This window comes from Balaenoptera borealis (assembly GCF_965194805.1).
Source record: "Balaenoptera borealis genome assembly, chromosome: 15".
Taxonomy (NCBI): domain Eukaryota; kingdom Metazoa; phylum Chordata; class Mammalia; order Artiodactyla; family Balaenopteridae; genus Balaenoptera; species Balaenoptera borealis.
In genome coordinates, this window is record NC_138871.1 from 79,799,604 (window position 1) to 79,818,933 (window position 19,330).

General features: G+C 47.5%; 1 protein-coding gene and 1 long non-coding RNA gene across 3 annotated transcripts in view; both read left to right on the forward strand.

Moving 5' to 3' along the window:
* The window catches only part of CYRIA (CYFIP related Rac1 interactor A), a 107,773-nt gene that overhangs the window by 9,341 nt on the left and 79,102 nt on the right, over positions 1–19,330 (forward strand). The gene's annotated exons all lie outside the window — the stretch shown is intronic.
* Positions 1,166–6,743, forward strand: LOC309612144. The gene is made up of 2 exons (XR_014235009.1): positions 1,166–4,341; positions 4,399–6,743. It is a non-coding gene; the product is annotated as an uncharacterized lncRNA (long non-coding RNA).

A 19,330-nucleotide genomic window follows, 5' to 3' on the forward strand; every position in this document is an offset into this window, starting at 1 on the left:
ACCTGATACCAAATGCTGGGGTGACATGGTTCATCGTGTACTCATCAAAAGCCTTCATGGCCAGTTTTCTATTTCCTCAATTTAAATAATAGGAAATAAATTAAATGAGCAGGCTTGGCACAAAAACAAAACAAAAACAGCAATAAGAAAACCTTTTAAAAGCATGGGTTCCTAAGTTTCATTGGGACAAAGTATTTTTTTAAAAATTCCATAGAACTAAAAATAAGCTGGGAATTTTTGATCTAGCGTGGCTTATAATCAAGTTTCACAACTGGCTTTTGAGGGGGAAGGTAGAAGGGAATTTTTAAATCCTACTCATCATTTTAGCCTTGTGAGGAGGAAGCAGGGCTTGGAGAGCGAACATGAGGAAGTAAAAAGGCCCGAGTAGGCGTGAGAAGGTCTTGGTTCTTATCTTGGGTCTGTTCTTGACTTGTTGAGTGATCTGGGCATGCTGCCTCCCTTCTCTGGGCTCTAGGAACTCCGTTTTGAAGTCATTTAATTCTTTCTCTCTCTCTCTGTCTCTGAGAGTCTAGGAGTAGAGGCTGGGGCCCCCAAAGCGAGTGAAAAGCGCTGAGCTGCCCCCCTGGCTGCATTCTCGCAGCTTCCATCCATCTGGCCTCCAGCCAGACCGGAGGGCGGTGAACAGCTTCCGCGTGCTCTTCGTTGGTCTCCCCCAGGTCTTTCCTTTCTCCTGCTCTCACAGCACGACCCTCTGACACTGTAGGCTGGTTTGTGTGGGATTCACTATGGCCCCAGCACCTCCCCTGATGCCCAGGGAGGGCTCACAGGATGTTTAACGAAGCACTGCGGGTGAAACTGCCCTGCTGGTGATGGCCAGCGCCGAGGGTTGCCCTGGGGCTATGGTCAAGGCCATGCTAGGCACTGCTGAGGGGGTGTTGGGAAGGAGAGTGGGAGTTGCCAGGTGCAGAGCACAGGACCACTGCAAGTTCTGCCCAAGGAGACGGAATAGGTCCCCGCCGTGGCCTGTGTGGGCGAGGGGTTGGCATGTAGCGCATTTAGGTAAAGGGCGTTGGGGACCCACCTACCTCCCTCTCATTTTCTCCCTTCCTCCCTTCCTTCCTCCCTTCCTTCATTCCTTCCTCCCTCCCGCCCTCCCTCCCTCCGCCCTCCCTCTCTCTCTCTCTCTTTCTTTCTTTCTCTTTGGAATTTACTCTTAACGTATCATAATTCTGACTTTTGCCGGGTTGAAAGTTCCTGGAGAATCTAACGAGGTTTAAAAAGTTGGTGATTCTGTCTCTCTCAGAGCCCCTGCCCTGCCCACCCCGGAGATGTTCACTTAGCAGTAACTCATGATAGGAACTGGGCCCCTGACCTTGGACGTGGGTTTCCACGGTGGAGAAGTGATCTTGACATTTAGGATCCTGAGGTCCTTCAGTTCGCACAGGCTGTGGGACCCTCCGGGCAGCGGTAAATCCGGTTAACACCAGGGGCACATTGAGAGGAGGGCACCTGTCGGGGTTCCTGGTCCCTATAAATCAGTGAGACCTGGACTCCCGTGGGTGAGCGTGTGGGTGTGGGTGTATGCCTGCTGTGTGGGTGCGTGAGCGTGCACGGTGTGTCGGTGTGCGCACGATGTGTGGTGTGTGTGCGGCATAGGTGTGTGTGTGAGTGTGAGCCGGTGTGAGTGCATGGATTCGGGGATCCTTTCAGATCCTGGGAGGCGCTACCAAGGCCCGGGTCTGGCGTTGTCTGGTCGAGGCTCCCCACAGCCCGACCCCCGGCCTTTGTGTAGCTCCAAACGGAACTGACCACCTAGCGGCTCCCGCGGGGCTGAAGGCCCTTTAATCTTTCAGAGACCAGTGACCACCGACAAAGGCAATTCGGAGGTTAACTGGCAGGAAACAACTAAATTATGTTTTCTTAGGGAGAAATATCTAATCCTTCTGCTTTGGAAACCCAGAACCCTGTCAAAGCTGATTTTATACATATTTGAAAAGACATAAGTCATTTGAGCATAAGACTTTAAAAGTAAAGATAAACAAGAGAAAAGCCTAATATGGGTTTTAAAAAATAAAGGACTAGGGATACGGTCAGTTGCATTTGACAGCCGGGTGGGGGAAGGTAGGAGAGGATGATGAAAGTGGAAAGGAATGGAAGGAGAAAGAGAAACACAGAAGAGAAACCGTTTGAGCTGCCTTCGCCCTGTGACAGGCGCCGGGCCCGTCTCCTGGTCTGGACCCTTCCAGGCCAAACCCAGGCCGGGCTTAGCAGAGTCGGGAGGCTGGAGCGGAGGGAGGAGGCGGGGTAGAAGAAGGGCGTTGAGGGTCCTTGCACGGTTTGCCCGCTACGCTCCCGAGGATGAAGGAGACCTCTGGGGTGGTGGGCAGCACACTGTCCAGGGAGCCCCCTGGGAGCTGAGGCCTCTCGCTGACCCACCTAACCTTCTGTAATCCTGTCTCTCTCTGCGCCTCAGTTTCCTGGCCTGCGGTTGCTGTGGCCGAGAACTCTCTTGTCCGTGTGTGCAAATGGGGGGCTTCCTCCCACGTGACTGGGGGCGAGTGTGCAAGTTCCTGCTGGTGGGGATGAAATGCTCTGTGCATCTCCCCTATTGTTTCCTCCTTTCAGACCACCTGTGTGTGAAGGCCCCTTTCACGCTGTCCACTCGGTAATCCGCTAGTAAGGCTGTGGGTTGTGCAGATATATCTGTTCCACCTCAAATTCAGGAAATGATTTGAGTAGCTCTTATCAGCTAAAATAGCAACAGTGTGCTGGCTATTTCATAGTATATGCGCTTGAGTTATTTTTTTCTGCATAGTTACTTACAGGTTACCCAATACCAACATGACCCCTAATTTTTCAAAGTATACCACATTTTCAGTTATGTTCATGACAATGAATTGTGATCTTCAACATGCCTTTAATACCTATCAGTTCTCTTTTGCTAGTCTGTTTGTATACATCCCTCACCCTACAGACAACCTTGCAAGGTAGATACATTTCTTTCTCTTTTGCAGATAAAGACTGAAGCTAAGACAGTTTTAAAAACTTGCTTTAAGGACATAGGATTGAAAATGGGGCACCAGGATTTTGAGTCAAGTCTGTCTGGCTCTCAAAGCCCTACACTTTCCCACACCACATAGTTCACACTGCTTCCAGGCCACAGTTTTATTTTTTTTTAGGAAAATCAAATCTTTTTTTTTTCCTGCCATGGTTCTACTTAAGCCTCAGAAAATGCAATCATGGCTGGAGTTCTTTGCCTCCTTCCAGCATGGAGTCCTATGGTTCTCCCTCCCATAATGTAAACTTCATGCAAATAACATATTCCATATAACAAACTTTTGCCATGCACTCCTCAAGTGCCAGACACTGTTCTAGAAACTTTTATGTTTCATTGAATGGGAGATGTTGTGGACTTTATTTTATAGAGGTCAAAACTAAGTCTCAGAGAGATGTAATTGTTTACCTGAAGACAGACAGCACATGGAAGGTTGTGGCTTGCTTTGTGAATTAACAATTCAGAGTATGGTTCTTTCGGGGGCTTGGGATTTTGCCTTTGGCTGAGGACCGAAGCACCCCTTGTGGAATCATGAAATGGAGTCCAACTGACCCACCCAGCTTTCTGCCTCATTGTCTCTGTCTGCTGCGGTCAGAACCCGATCTGGTGGTTGTGGAGAAAGGCATGGTTCCTCTTGTCTTTTCCCATCTTGCATCAGCCTGTACCATCCTTGGCTTATCTGAGCTGGCCCCAACTCCTGTTCTAGTTCCATGGCTCATCACAGACTTACCAATGTTATGCATTAGCTTCATATTACAGAAGAGACCGCGGTAATGTGATTTACCCAGGATCACACACGAGCTATGCATGCTCTTTCCAAGATGCTCTTTCCTTACCCAGACAGAGTCTCTGAAATTTACTTCTGGTGTTACATTCTCCTGGAAACCTCCCCCAACTCCCCATCAAATTCATCCGTCCATCCATTCATTCATCCATCCATCCATCATCCAGCCACTTATTCAACATATATTTGTTGAGCACCCACAATGAGTCAGGCACTTCTCTGGGTCAGTATCTGGAGAGTCAGCAGTGAAACAAACAGACCCCCTGCCCCCATGGAGTTTATAATCTATCAGGGAAAGATGGACCATAGACATATAAGCAAGTAAAATGGAGATGATGTTAGACAGTCACATGTTGATGAAGGAAGATGAAGCAGAGATGGGTGTACAGAGTGAGGGGTGTGGGGACGGAGTCTGGGGGGAAAGAGTTGCTATTTTAGGTTGGGTGGTCAGGGAAGTCCTCAGAGAGGATGACAGTGGGGGGCAGGCCTGCAGGGAGTGAGAGGGTGAACCACACAGCTCGCTGGGGGAAACGTGTTCCAGGCGGGGAAACGTGTTCCAGGCGGGGAAACGTGTTCCAGGCGGGGAAACGTGTTCCAGGCGGAGAGTCGGCAAGTGCAAAACCTCAAAACCTGGCCCGGGGAGGAGCAGCACGGAGGCCAGGGCTGTGGTTGAGTGGACGAGTGGCAGGTGGGGAGGTCGGGGACACAGCCAAGGGCCGGCCAGTGACTTCAGTGCTCTCCTGCTGCTGCTTCCGACTGAGAACCTTTGCTGTATGTCTGCAGCCTCCTTTTCCACTGGTCTGTCCTCACACTGGCCTGTGCACCCTGGAGGGAAGGCCTCGCATACCCTTAGTTTTCACATCCCCAGCACCTCGCGCCAGGCCTGGAGTGGCGGGAGAGTGCAGCATTTATGATAACTCTGCTCCTTTTTTTTTTTTTTTTCTTTTTTTTTTTTTTGTTTAAAACTTTTTTTATTGAAGTGTAGTAGATTTGCAATGTTATTTTCTGCTGTACAGCAAAGTGATTCAATTATACATATATATATACATTCTTTTTTTAATATATTCTTTTCCATGTTCTTTTTTTTTTTTAAGCCAAGAATGTTAATGAAAGTTTATTTGCGATTCTTTTGATAACATGGGGAGTTTGAAGGCATGCCACTTCTAAACTCCAATTAGCAAGTTCCTTTTTGGACAGCCTTCAAAGGGTTGCTAGGGAAAGAATGAGGGGCCAGGAGAAAGCTGGAAGTGGAAGCTGTGGTGAGCAGGGTGTTAACTGGATGGGGGGGGGTGGGGGGGGGGGAAGAGGGCTTCACCCGAAAGCCCGGCATTAGGGGGGCTGCCGGGATCCCTGCTGGGGATCAGTGTTTACAAAAGAGTGGCCACAGGCCGGAGCAAGGAGCTCTCGGGAAACCCTCAGTGTGTCGGGAGTCCAGCCAGGACTTTCCACTCACCACTTTGCTGACTCAGAGGGACCTGGAAGGCCTTGTCTCTAGAGACCTTTCAGGAAAGAAAAGAGCGTTCTCCCTGGTGGGGAGTTTCCCTCGCAGAGCTGAATACTGGTCTCAGAGGCCTGTGCTTCTTCTGAGGCAGGGAAAGAGCCTAGGAAATGCAGATCAGCTAAAGCGGGGGTGGGAAGAGGGCTGAGCAGACACGTTTGACCTCCCGTGTGACTCGTCAAGGTCAGGGACCTCCTCTGGCTGTCAGCTCCCGCCTTCATATCTGCTCCCAATCCGAATCCTGCATCCTCAGGACAAATGGAGGCTCACACCTTCTGTCCCAACTCAGAGCAGTTGGTCCAAGTAGCTCAGTGGGGTCGGAGCCCTGGGGGAAGGGGTAGCAATTCGTGGATCTTGAGGCTGGAAAACATTCTGAAGTCCTTGGGAAGCCATTAGGGCATTTCAACAAGGCAGTGATGAAACTGGGTTCCCAGCCAGAGGTATGTGTGTGTCAAAGTGTGTATGACATAGTTATAAAATGATGGAGTGTCCATTAAGGAGAGATGGGGAGGGAAGTGATTCCTTTTCCACTGGTGCGTCAGGTGATGGGTTGGTTTAAAAATAAAAAAAGGAAAAAGCAAAGATTGGTCTTGCCATTATTCAACAACTCTCTTTTGACGATGGGCTGTGCACAGGCACTGAGCTGGATGCTTGTATAGACACAGATCAGCACAGCCCTTATGAAAAACCATACTTCAAAGCACATGGAATAAGATCCCTTGAATGACCTGGCTGCAAGTGCATGTTGCAAAGATTTAAAGGTGGGGAAATAAAAAGTCACAGTACCTGATTTTTAAAGGACGGAGAGTTACTTCTGTACCTGTCAATGACCTGTGTAAAGCAAGTGACAGTCTTTCTGGGCCTTCATCTCCTCACCCACCAAAGGACTCGATCTTCAGCCCTCCCTCCCAGGGATATTAGAACATAACAAGCTTTGCCAACAAGTAAAAAGCGCTGTACGAATTACAAGGTGTTACTTACATGGCCGTGAGGGACCTCTGTTAGCAATGTGGTACTGGTGAGAGGTTTGGATGAAGTCTAACATTGATTCACAACTTAATTTTTCTAAACTTTGCTTCTCCTGGTATGTCTCTGACTGCCTGTTTGGGCTTTCTTCCAGCTTTCAGAATTGCTTTTCCTGATTTTTTTATTAGTGTCTGGTTTCTTCAGTTCAGTGCAATGCTTTAAAAATGTACACATGTATGTGTTCACCTAAACACTATGGGGCTGATTGTTTTTTTGGCTGATATTACACTAATGGAAGAAAAAGGCCAGGATAGTTGCTCAGGATATGAAAGGCCTTGGGTGCTGTATGAAAACAGCATCTGTGGGTAAAATAGGAGGAGGGTGTCAGAAGTTGGCCTTGCATGGGTCAGGGTAGGAAACCAGCAGTGTGAATTACCATGAAAAAGCACGCAGGGTGCCAGCGCTGTCAGACACCCCCCCACAAAAAATAGCTGTTGAAAATTGAGCTTTCTCGTGAAAAGATCAGCTGCTGCAGAATGTAGAATGCTTTCCTTATATGTCAACAAGCTGGGACAGAGCTTTGAGCCAGCCTGAAATGTGTCTAAATAAACGATTAAGGTGACTCACTCATTCGTGTTGAAAGGAGCTTTTTTAAAAAGTGAAAGTAAGAGGGAAAGAAGAGAATAAAGCAGAGGCAAAGAACAATAGGATTTGAATTTAAAACAATAGAAACAAGAAAATTGAATTAGTCACTTATGTCAGATCCTGTGAGCCTCTGTCCTGAATGAATACCTCCCCATAAAGGTTTTAAGGTCAGGGTCTCTTTATGTTTGAATTTCCTGGTGAAATAACACACCATTCCCTGGGCAGGTCCCAGGCCTGTGATGGGCATTCTGGGGATATTTGTCACGTAGCCGCTGCAGAGCTACACCGTCCAGCTCAGGAAGCCTTCCTACAGCCAGCGAACAGCCTCTCAGCCACTGGCAGAAGGCCTGAGGCTAGGGGCCCTGTCAGTTCAACGGAGATGGAAGCCCTGTCCTTCAGTTCTGCATTTATTTTATTAAGTGTCTCAAGTACTTTTGCTACATCATCTCTGATACCAGGAATTGACCCAGAGACCAATGAAATCTTTATGATTGGCTAGTGTTTGAATTGATCTGTAGTTTGCAAAAAAAAGGAGAGATTTTTACACTAAAGGTGAGCCAGTCTTGTTTTTAATTATAATCAGCTATGATAAAGTATATAGTTTTGTTCCCATGGCTTTCATCTCTTTGCTGTTTGATTCTGGGCCATCACTTAACCACTCTTAGGTCTTTGGGACCTTAGTCATGGAATGGATGTGATTCCTTCTTTGCTGACCTCAACGTAATATCTGTGAATATGAAATGACTTAATATGGCATCAGGTGGTGAATTAGTCAGTTTTGCCACAGTAAGAAATAACCCCCAAATTTCAGTGGTTGGTAGCAATAAGCCTCTCACTTATGTCACATGTCAGGGGTTGCTGGTTGGCTTCGTGGTACTGCCCCACATTTCTTATTCTGAGACCTGGGCTGAAGGGGCAGCTGCTTCTTGGAAAGTGTCCTCCTCATGACAGGGAAGAGAGTGACCGAGGTGGCAGAAACTTGAGATGCTTCTTGAAACTTCTGCTTTATTCTACTCACATTCCATTTGCTAAACAGGGCCAATGGCCAAGTCCTATATCAATTGTGACTGCCTGCCACGGGAGGGGAGGTGGTACATACAAGTCACATGGCAGCCAGAAAGGCTGTATATTCTTGTTACCACCCATACACTGTAAACCTGTTAAACAGGATGTGAACGTTATGTTCTTAGTAAAATAATATTTGATGGCCTAGTAGGAACTGAGCTCATGTCTGATGTTGATATTTAAGTCAACTAGACTACACTGCACCAGCCAACATTCAATTACATTCGAACGTAGCTTCTCCAGGATGGAAGAAATCTGGGGTCATTGACCTACGCTAGGGGTAAAACCTAGCAGTGTACCTGGCAAATAGTCGGTATTGGATGCATACTAGCTGTTCTGAATAACTCCATGAGGTCACAGCTGCTCCAGTACTCTGGGAGCCCAAGAGTCAAATACAATTAAGGTTTCCAGTCTATTTAAGATGAGAACATTTGGCAAAGCATGTATTTTAACTGTATGCTAGATAAACAGGTTTATCAATTTAGTTCTTAAATTCAAATATAATCACATTTCTGAAGCCTTTTTGCCCCTCACACTGGAACTCACATCGTGACATCAAAGAACTCTCAGGGTGCAAACGTAACTCAAGGTCCCCAGTATTGTCGATGGTCACTGTCCTGGTGAGGGACAGTAGTAACCGCACTTTTGACTGTTGTTGTGTCTCTCTTTGGAGCTTTCCAAAACATTTATTTTGTTGTTGTTATTGTACCTTCCCTGTCTTGCTGGGAGCAATGGTAGTCTCTTAAATTTAAAGAAACAAAAACCAAGGCACGAAGATGTGAGGGCAGGGCCAAAGGCCAAGCAGGAGGTCTGGACCACCACTCCTCCCCTCCGCAGCTGTGTGACCTTGCGCTAGTTACTCAGCCTCTCTGTGCCTCGTTGTTCACATCTGCAAAATACGGATGGTAAGAACTCCATCTTCCTCCTGGAGGTGCTGTGGCGATTTAATGGGGCGATGCCTGTGGAGCGTTCGGAGCCACGCTTGGCACATAGTGGGTGCTCAGTGCACTCAGGGTCCGTTTTCGTTTTTAGCTCTGGGCACAGGAGGGAGAGCGGCAAGCAAAGAGCAGCCGTGTGCTCCTGGGGCACCGTCCTCCGTGTCGCTGGTCTTTGAGAAGGGAGAGCACAGGTAGCGGGGAGGCCTTGGATTGAGGCCGGGGTGTGGGACTTCAGGGACGGTGAGAAGGCAGGGACATGGCCGCGCTCCTGTCCTGACGTGGTGCAGAGAGTGGGAGAGTCTTCAGGGCCCTCGCCCCTGCTGTACCTGAGCCTGGGTGGTCAGGGGCCCGCTGGGCTTCCTGGTGGGCAGGACTTCTCGTCAGTTCCGGTCAGGGGCCTCAACCTGCTGCGGTGGTGACTCAGGCAGGAACTTCCCAAAGCAATGCTCACTGGAGGCACAAGGGACATTCAAAGGGACGTTTGTCCGGGGCCCCTGATCGTGTCTCGCTGACGCCGTGCCGGGCCAGCCTGTCGAAGGCATGGGGCCTCTATGCGTGAAATGCAGCTCAAGAAACACACTGCGAGCCAATCGCAGGCAAGAGGGGACCCACCGGACCCCAGGGGGCGGTTAAAACACAGATGACCACCACACACAGTAGGAGACGCTTCTCACGCGTATAACATCCTCTGGGGGTCCTGGCAAACCATCATCGTCTGTTTTTCCCCTCAGACCTCGAGAAGGCAACTTCTGAGAGGCCAGTGTAAACTGCATTTTTCACTTGCAAATAATAAAACGTCGTTTTGCTTTTTATTCTGTAATTGAAATTTACCTTTTCTCTAACGCCTTTAATGTAAATAATTTCATCCTGAGCGTCCAGGAATTTCAAAATCCACTTCAGCATCTAACCCTTTCGTCACCAGCATTAACAGGTTTTCGCAAGACAAAACAGCTCATTTAGAATGCTGTGTTTTAGTAATAACGGGGAAAATATAGGCCTTATTGACATCTTAATCATTTTCCTTTCTGTGGGCGTTAGTGGGGGAAGACGTTCTGTGTGCAGCTCCGATATGTGTCATTCAAGTTAAAGGACATGGATTTTCGGTTTCCCACCTGCGTGGTCTCCCTTACTCTTCCTAGAAAGCACACCTTATTACTTATGCCCATTTTATGGAAGAGGAAACTAAGGCTCAGGGCCTCATAGGAGCACTTGGCTCAGGTTATAATAGCTGGTAAATGGAGCGGCCAGGACTTGAACCCAGGTGTGTCTGACTCAGAGCGTGTGTTTTTGGCACTGCATAGGATAGTGGTCAGTTGTGTGAGGATTGGACCAAGCTTTCTGAGGGCACATTATCTCCCTAGCTGCTTAGGCCGAGGAGGGTGAGGATGTGTGTTTATGAAAACCTTTCCAGTGTGGCTCTAAGTGTTTGTGTGAGGGTGGTCCTCGTGGTCAGGAGAGGTGGTCCTCTGTACAGAGGCCCTCTCCACCCAGCCGTGGAGAGCGAGGAGAGCTCAGGGTTAATTAAGCCAGCTGGGGCTCCCCATACCCTGTCATCAGCTTCTATCCAAGACTGAACGTCTTGCTTTTGTACTTCTGCACGTGTGCGGTGGCAGCGGGGCTGTGATGACTGAGCCTGACTCCTTCATTCCCTCATTCCATTCTGTCAACAGACATTTATTGAGCACCTACTATGTTGCTGGACCGAACAATACAAAGGCCCTGCTGTTAGCTTTTATGCATGCATACACACACACACACACACACGCACATGCACACACACACACACACACACACACACACACACACTGTTAGGCGGTGGTGAGAGTTATGAGGAGAAGTACATCCGGGGAAAGCGGGTAGAGAGTGAAGAGGCTCATGTTGATATGGGTGGTTCAGAGAAGGCAGTCTGATTAGCAGACGCCTGAGAGAAGTGGGAGGGGAGGCACGTCCACATCTGCAGGAAGAGCGTGGATTGTACAGGCAGAAGAAAGGGAAAGGGGGGGCCACCCCGAGGTGAGAGTGTGCTTTGCCTAATCAGAGAAAAGAGGGCCTGCGGTCTGTCTGGGGGAATAAGTGAAGCGGGTAGCTGGGAGGGGCGAGGTGGAGGCCAGACTGCATCCGTAGGGCCTTGTGGGATGATGGGTTTTTAACGGGAGACAGGAAGCTGACATTTACTGAACACCCATTGTGCGCTAAGCTCTGAGCTGCCTCTAAGCTTTATAATAACTTGACAAGAGTATCTGTACTGGTGTTACAGGTGAGAAAACTGAGATGCTTACTAATCTGCAGTCAGGCAGCTCACAAATGTCAAAACCAGCATTTAGACAAGGTCTTTTGGATTTCAGAGCACTTCCCAGACCTACTTCAAATTTACACATTTGTTAATTTAGTATTTGAATATATGTGTTCATTTCTCTGCTTCATATCAACTGTGATGACACAGGAAGGCTCAATGTCTAGTCACTAATTTACATTAATACATTTAATAACTATAAAACATCTTTTTGGAAGGGAAATTGTACCAGATGTGATCTCACTTCTTGAGCAAATTAGCATCCCCTGTTACCTGGTATGTGTTAGGGTGAGTTCTCCAGAAAAACAGGACCAATAGACGTATATTATATATAAATATATAACATATATCTCCAAGAAGTCCGAGACCTGCAGTCTAAAGGCTGGAGCCCCAGAAGAGCCAATGGTGTAGTTTTAGTCTGAGTCCAAAGGCCTGAGAACCAGGGGAGTTGATGATTCAAGTCAGAAGGCAGGAGAAAAGCAATGTAGCAGCTCAAAGACAGACAGAGAGTGAATTCTCCTCTACTCGGCCTCCTGCTCTATCCAGGCCTTTAATGGATGAGGCCCACCCACACTGGAGAGGGCACTCTGCTTTACTCAGCCTACGGATTCAGATGTTAATCTCATCCAGAAACGTCCTCAGAGACACACCCAGAATCATGTTTAACCAAATATTTGGGCACCCTGTCATCCAGCACGCTGACACACAATATTAACCATCACAGAGACCATTTTTAAAAATATACAACCAATTAAAGAAAACGGAACATTACAATGAGGAGGCTTCAACACTTTATGGGCCTTCTTTGGTCTTGCAGGGAGGCCAGAGCTCACCTGCCAGGGCTATGCCCAGAGCCCTAGCTCCCCTTGCATAGACCAACTTGGCTTCTGCTTTTAGCCAATTCAAAACCTCTCCATTTTCAGGGCCATACTCAGGCTCTGCTTGATAGGTTGACCAAACAAGCAGGATTCTTTGACATCATCTGGACGAGGGATTTTCAAAATGTTCTGTTTCGTAGCCACGTGGGAAATGGTAATATTTGTACAGCACACAGAAGAAATGGATGAAGCTGCTTGTGGCCCCAGGGGCGTGGCCTGGCCACCCTGACCCCATCAGCTGTCCCCCTAGACTAAGGACGTAAATTAGCACGTGTTTGCCACATGGTTGGATCTGTTTTACAGATGGGAATACTGGCACACAGGAAGGGAGAAACCAGAGCTCCCCGGTTACTACTTGAGACCTTCCTGCACACTAGTGACTGCACCCCATGGCCTGCCTTGCCCTTTCAGTCACTCCAGATTTCTGAATTATCCATCAGCCGTTTGTTACGAATTGTCAGGGACAGCTGACTTGTGTATGTGTGTATGTGTATATACACGACTGCTTCCCAACTGGGTTATTAATTATCTAGGGACAGGGTTTTTGTCATGTTCTCTTTCTTTTCTTACACCCTCCAAATAACCAAGCATAATGGCTTGGACTTTTCTACGTATTAAAGTATAAATAAACCATCCTCCCTCCTTATCCTTTAAAATAAACTGTGGCATCCTCTTCCGTCGAGTATCCGTTCTTCCAGAAAGCATTCCCGAATGTCCCTGGCTGTAAATAACCTCTGCCTTCTCTGACCCTCCAGAGCATTTTCTTTGTGATGTCTTAGAGCTTTCACTAGTTTCTCTCTCCCGCTAGAGATGTCGGTGCGTGTATTCCAATCTCCCTTCCCGATAATATGACCACTTTGAAGTCAGAAGTACATGTGGTTCAAGTAACAGAGTAGCATTTACTTAACAGGCATTCAATTCAGATTCAGTGTTGCTCGAGGGCCTGTTACATATCAGATGCTGTGCTAGGTCTGTAAGACAGGAGCTCGTTTAAATTTCAGCAGCCATGTGACATGGGGGTGGCGCTTAGCTTCATTTTACTATATGAAGAAACTGAGACTCCAAGAGAGGAGATGCCTGTTTTAAGACTGTTTAAGTTGAAGCCAAGGCCCCTGGGCTCCAAATCCCACACCCTTTGCACCACCCAGGACATGTCCTTGCTCACCTCAGCTAATGTTTGTTGAATAGATAATACAAGCCAAGAAGAGGGAAGTTCATTAGTTTAGAGGCTCATAAATGCCGGGCATAAGGCTTGTGTGATTCTTCTTAGTGGCCGTGAGAGTACCCTCGTGTTGGAAAACAAATGAAAGGAATGTTGGTTCTCATGAATGTGTTCCACTCTCCTGCCAGTGGTCCCCAGAACATTTGCAAGTTCAATTGAAATATGACTTTCAGATGAAAGAATGTTCTGACCCAGGTCTTTCTCCCCTGATTTCTACCACAATGAAAATGGGAATTTCTACTTTTTCGTTTTGCTGTTAATCAGTTTCCTTGATAATCAGTTTCTTTGATAGATGAGGTGAATCTGAGCAGCTGTGACCTCCAGGAGGCTTAGTGGCTGTGTGTGTGTGTGTGTGTGTGTGTGTGTGTGTGTGTGTGTACGGGCAGCAGGGCTGTGAACATCCTGCTTTATTTTTCTGCTCTACTTTCCCCTTATTTCCCATGGCAATCATTGACCCCCTTCCACGTTAAAGACCCCCCCAAAGGTAGAAGAAAGCTTGCATAGTGATGCCGGATTCATCTTCCATGTGATTATCTAGTGTGGTCTCCAAGGAAGTTACTTCTTCAGCCCCATTAATTCCTGACTCTATTCAGAGCCCAGAAGCCCCTAATCATGCTTCTGAGTTTGGTAACGACAAGTGTCTTCACAAACATCTGTGAAGAAAACATGCCTAGGGGAAGCTTCTGTTGGACAACAGTAGCTAAGCCACAGCATGTGCTGGACAGAGGCATCTTGAATAGCACGAAAAGCCCCATCTCCCTGGGGGACATGGCAGGGAGCCCCCGGAGAAGAAATGGTCATCCAAGGCTACAACTCAGTGAGGTCAGTCTTCCAAGGGGCTTACCAATCCTCGTGTGGCCCGCTGGTGTGATAATTCCCTTTTTACAGATGCAAACACTGAGGCTTCTGTGACTCAGCCCATCCACTAAAAGGACTCATTGTAGAGTAGAGCCTTTCTGATTCCAGCCATAACCTCCCTGGATGGCAGGGTGGACACCATGCCAAAGTGCTTCACACCAGCTCTCTACCCTGGATCAAATCCCAGCAAGAGAGTAGAGATGCTGAGATGCTAGCACAGGGTCAAGAAGATGGATGTACTTTAGCGCCCTTTCCCACTTCCAGGTCTGCATGTACAGTAAGTCCCCTACATGCAAAGGAGTTCCATTCTGAGAGCGCTTTCGTAAGTCCAATTTGTTCGTAAGTCCAACAAAGTTAGCCTAGGTACCCAACTCACACAATCAGCTATATAGTACTGTACTGTAATACGTTTATAACACTTTTCACACAAATAATACATAAAAAACACACACACAAAAAAACATTTTTTTTAAAAATTTTTATTTATTTATTTATGGCTGTGTTGGGTCTTCGTTTCTGTGCGAGGGCTTTCTCTAGTTGAGGCAAGTGGGGGCCACTCTTCATCGCGGTGCGCGGGCCTCTCACTATCGCGGCCTCTCTTGTTGCGGAGCACAGGCTCCAGACGCGCGGGCTCAGTAATTGTGGCTCACGGGCCTAGTTGCTCCGCGGCATGTGGGATCTTCCCAGACCAGGGCTCGAACCCGTGTCCCCTGCATTGGCAGGCAGATTCTCAACCACTGCACCACCAGGGAAGCCCCAAGAAAACATTTTTAATCTTACAGTACAGTACCTTGAAGAGTACAGTAGTACCAGCTACATCACTGCTGCTATTATGCTTGTTTCCAGACATCCTGGGCTTGAAATAAAGACACTGTACTCCTGTACTCTATACAGTACTGTACAGTAAAGTACACAAAAGCACAACCACTTGTAGAGGATGTACTTACGTGATTGGACATGTGAATGCACATTCGCATCTTTGAAAGTTTGAAACTGGAAGGTTCATATGTAGAGGACTTACTGTAGATGAACTTGACTTCTAGGCACTGAATCCTTCTCGAATGTCTGCTGGAAACCAGGCACTTGGGTAAGGGGCTGGGCGGAAGTGAGGGCTGATGTATTTTCTGCCTTGAGGACAAGTCTCAAGGCGCGTTCCATTCTTTCTCAGAATATATTCTTACATCGTGGCGCTGGTTCTGGCAGGAGTCAATTAGAAGGCGTTTATTCATGTCTTCATTCATTGAACAAATAATTTTGAAACACTTACTGTCCCTGGGTGGGCACAGAGGGTGTGACAGGGAGCAGGACTGACGAGGGCCTGGCCCTGAACATGGACTTACAGGATGTCTAATTATGGGTGAAAACGGATAGAACCAGGGCTAATGTCTTTGTAATATTTTAGGGGGAAAAAAAGGTGCGAAATAATGTGTAATGTAAATAAAATTGTACAGGGGGTGTTTCCACACAATTATTCACCAACTTTTGTGTCTTTCATTTCCATTTTGATTGTATGTCTTTTTCACCAAAAAAAACATAGCTGTCCATTGAAGCCACTTGAAAACGTTCTTGGCGGGTACAGACAAGCTGGAAACTGCTCAGGTCCGGCTTCTTTCATGGTTTGGTATCCTGCAGGCAGGCTTTCGCGACAGCGTTGCATCTGAAGAGGTTGAAGAAGGTTCTGTGTACCTCTAGGGCCTTGCTCCTCCAATCCCCCTACCTACAGATGCCTTTCAGCTGTGGTTGCCTTTCTTTGAGGCTAAATGCTACTTATTGTTTAAGCTACAGTTCAGAGGTCATCAGCTAAAGTCATTCGTTCTTGCACTTGACAGATATTTGTTGAATGCCTACTTTGTGCTCATGCATTGCTCTAGGCACTGGGCGTATGAGACGTTAGTGAGAAAAAGCAGATAATAAAGTTATTGTAACTCAGGCGAAGGTAATAAAATAATGTTTATTGCTTTCTAGTTTACCAGAAGGCCAAAAGAGCATGGGACAAAATGAAGGAGAGTAAGGGGATACATTTGGATGTGTGCTGGATATATTTTAAGGGTAAGGCCAGAAGAATTTCCTGAAGGATTTGATGTGGGATCTGAAAGAAAGAGGAGGCTAAGATGACTCAATATTTTGTGCTAAGAAACTGGAAGGATGGAATTGTCATTAGCTGAGATGAGAGAGACTGTGGATGAAGTAGGATTGGGAGCAGAGACGAGGGAGGAGTTCAGGTTGGGGCCACTCTGAGTCTGAGTTCGGCATCCAAGTGTGGATTTTGAGCAGGCTGTGATTAGTGCAAGCAAGGGAGAGTTCAAAGCTGGAAATAGGCATTTGAGATTTATCAAAATATAGGTGATATTACAGCCATGACGCCGGGTGAGATCACCAAAGGTGTTAAGTCCTGATAGGGAAGAGAGAGACTGAAGATCTGAGCCCTAAGGAATGCCAATGTCAAGAGTTTTGGAAAAAAAAGAAAAGGAACCAGCTAAGGAGACTGGGAGGGAGCAGACATTAACTAGGAGGAAAAATAGGAGACTGTGCTCTCCTAAGACTTTCTAGAAGGGATGAGGACTCAATTGCGCAGAATTGCTGATGGTCTGGTAAAGACGGAGACTGAGAATTGACCATTGGATTTATCACGATGGAGGTCATGAACATCATCCACCTCTGACCCCAGCCCACCCAGCTTGCCTTCCCTGCATACCTTAGGGTGCTTTAATGATGCACATGTACACTGCACTCATTTGATCTCTTTAGATAGCTGTGCTCCCACAAAAGAGCTGCACGTCTGCAATCTTGCAGCCTTCCTCACCATGCGTGAGTCACTTATTTAACATAAATGAGCACCTCCTACGTGCCAGGACCGATCGAGATAGGATAAACCTGCTAAGTCAATCGAGCAGTCCTCTGCCCTCATCTTACAGCCTAAGGAGTAAAGCAACACTTACAGAATCTGTTTTCACAAAAGAATGCGATTGAGATGGTAAAATTATGGGAGGTCAGAGGACAGAGAAATTTTCCCTGGGGGTCAAGTTTGAGACCATGGTGGAAGTAGCCTTTGAATCTGGTCTTGAAGGATGAATAGGATTCAGGAGATGGAGTAGAGAGAAAACTATTTTAGACAGAGGGAAACATAAGAGCAAGGGCATGCAGGTGGGACAGCTGGAAAGGTGACATTGAGCTGGAGGGTAGGGTATGGGAAGGAGAAAAAGAAGGTGAGGCTAGAATTTTGGCCGGGACCTACTGAAGAAGGCCTTAAAAATTAGAAGCTGGGCTTTGTTTCTTAGTCAATGGAGAAATCATTAAAGGTTTTTGAGCCATGGAGTGACGCAATGAGAGCTTTGCTGCTTCAGGAAGAGTCATCTGGCCGCATGTGGAAAACCATCCAGGAGAAAGATAATAAGCACCGAAATTAGGGCAGCAGCAGTGGGGGGAGGGGGAGGGGCGATGTGAGACACCACAGAAGCGGAACCCCCAGGACCTAGCGTTGGAGACTGCAGGGTGCGTGGATTGTAGCGTGGGCTCTGGGCCCTCCCTAGAGACCGTGTAAGCCTCTTCAAGTGCAGTGGCCTAGGCGATTGCTCGTGCTTATCACCTCCACCCCCATCCTCTTCCGAACTGTGAGGTCTCAAGCTCCACCTCATTAATGAAATGAAGCTTGCTTATCTTTGGGACTCTCTGATTCACACGGTTTCTGCGTTTAAGAAACAAAAGAACTCTGTGCATTTCGGGACTCTCCACTGCACGGTGCCCACTTGAAAGAGGTTAACTGTGGACATATGAGCAATGCCAGCTCTGGCGAGGGCCCATCCAGGTCACCTCCGACCTCCAGTCTCTGATCTGTTGCATCTGATCTGATCAGTTGCATACAGCGTTTTCAGGAATTGTTGAGCAGAAGCAGTTTTCAAAGCCTCGAGAGGGTGGGACTTCCCCGGCAGTCCGGTGGTTAAGCAGTCTGCGCTCCCGCTGCAGGGGACAGGCGAGGGTTCGATCCCTGGTCTGGGAACTAAGATCCCCACACACAGTGCGGCGCAACCAAAAAACAAATAACTAAAGATTAAAAAAGAAAAGCCTAGAGAGGGTAATCCACAGTGCCCCCCTCACCAGCAGTGCCCCCCTCACCAGCAGTGCCCCCCTCACCAGCAGTGCCCTAGGAAATGCCAAGTGACCAGATGGGGTCCAGGCAGCCTGCCTGCTCCTTTTCCCCAGAAAATCCAGCCACGGGAGCATGGCCTTTGCACCAGAGGGTGGAAACCTTCCCTCTGCCCCGTGATTCTTTTAGCATCAGCTCGAGTGCACTGAGACATGGCAGGTAATGGTGCCCAGGGGGATCATCGCTGAGTTTGATGAGGTTGGAACCCCAGGCTATAGGGGAAGGGCCTGGCCCGCAGCCAGTCCCAGGATCCCAATTCACGTGGCAGCGTAGGGGGTGCAGCCTTTGTGGCGAGGCTGGCTTCCTCCTGAATCTGCCCATAAAAGGATAAAAGTGCTGCTATCTAGTCGGCATTGGGTAGCATTGCTGATGATAAATTTTTTTAAAGTGTGGATTTTTTTCTCCCTTTTTGCAAGGATTGTGTGTGTGTGTGTGTGTGTGTGTGTGTGTGTGTGTGTGCTCTTTCACACAGTTTGCAGCCTGTCTGTATGTGTTAACAGATGGGTTCAGCCTCATCTTTATCTAGTGTTGCAGAAGATAAAACTGAAACTGGATGATATGCTGCCTCTTCTATTTAAGAGAAAAAAAAAAAAAAAAAAAGCTCTTTAAGGGAAGCCCTTATGGTAGAAAAGAGTCGTCCAAAATATGGTCTGGCATTACTCAAAAGGCGAAGCACAGCAGAACCATTTAAAAGTGATTTTTCTCTTTCTCCCTGCCCCCCACCTGACTTCTCCAAAATATATGATCTCTGTGTCAGAAGTAGGCCAAGCTTTAAGGCTATCATGAATTATATATCAAGAGACATTATTACCCAGGAGTCTTGAACAAATGCCCCATGGTTTAGATTTTATAGACATTTTTCCCCCAGTAGCAGCAATTTCTCTTGCTGCATTCTTCCCGAGATGGAAAAAGAAAGTGTTTTACAAAACGCAGGACACGACGTTATGCTAATAAAGGTAATTGTGGAACGGTTGGAAACAACTGCCCTCTGAAGGAAGCTTTTATCCCCCTACGCACTGGCCC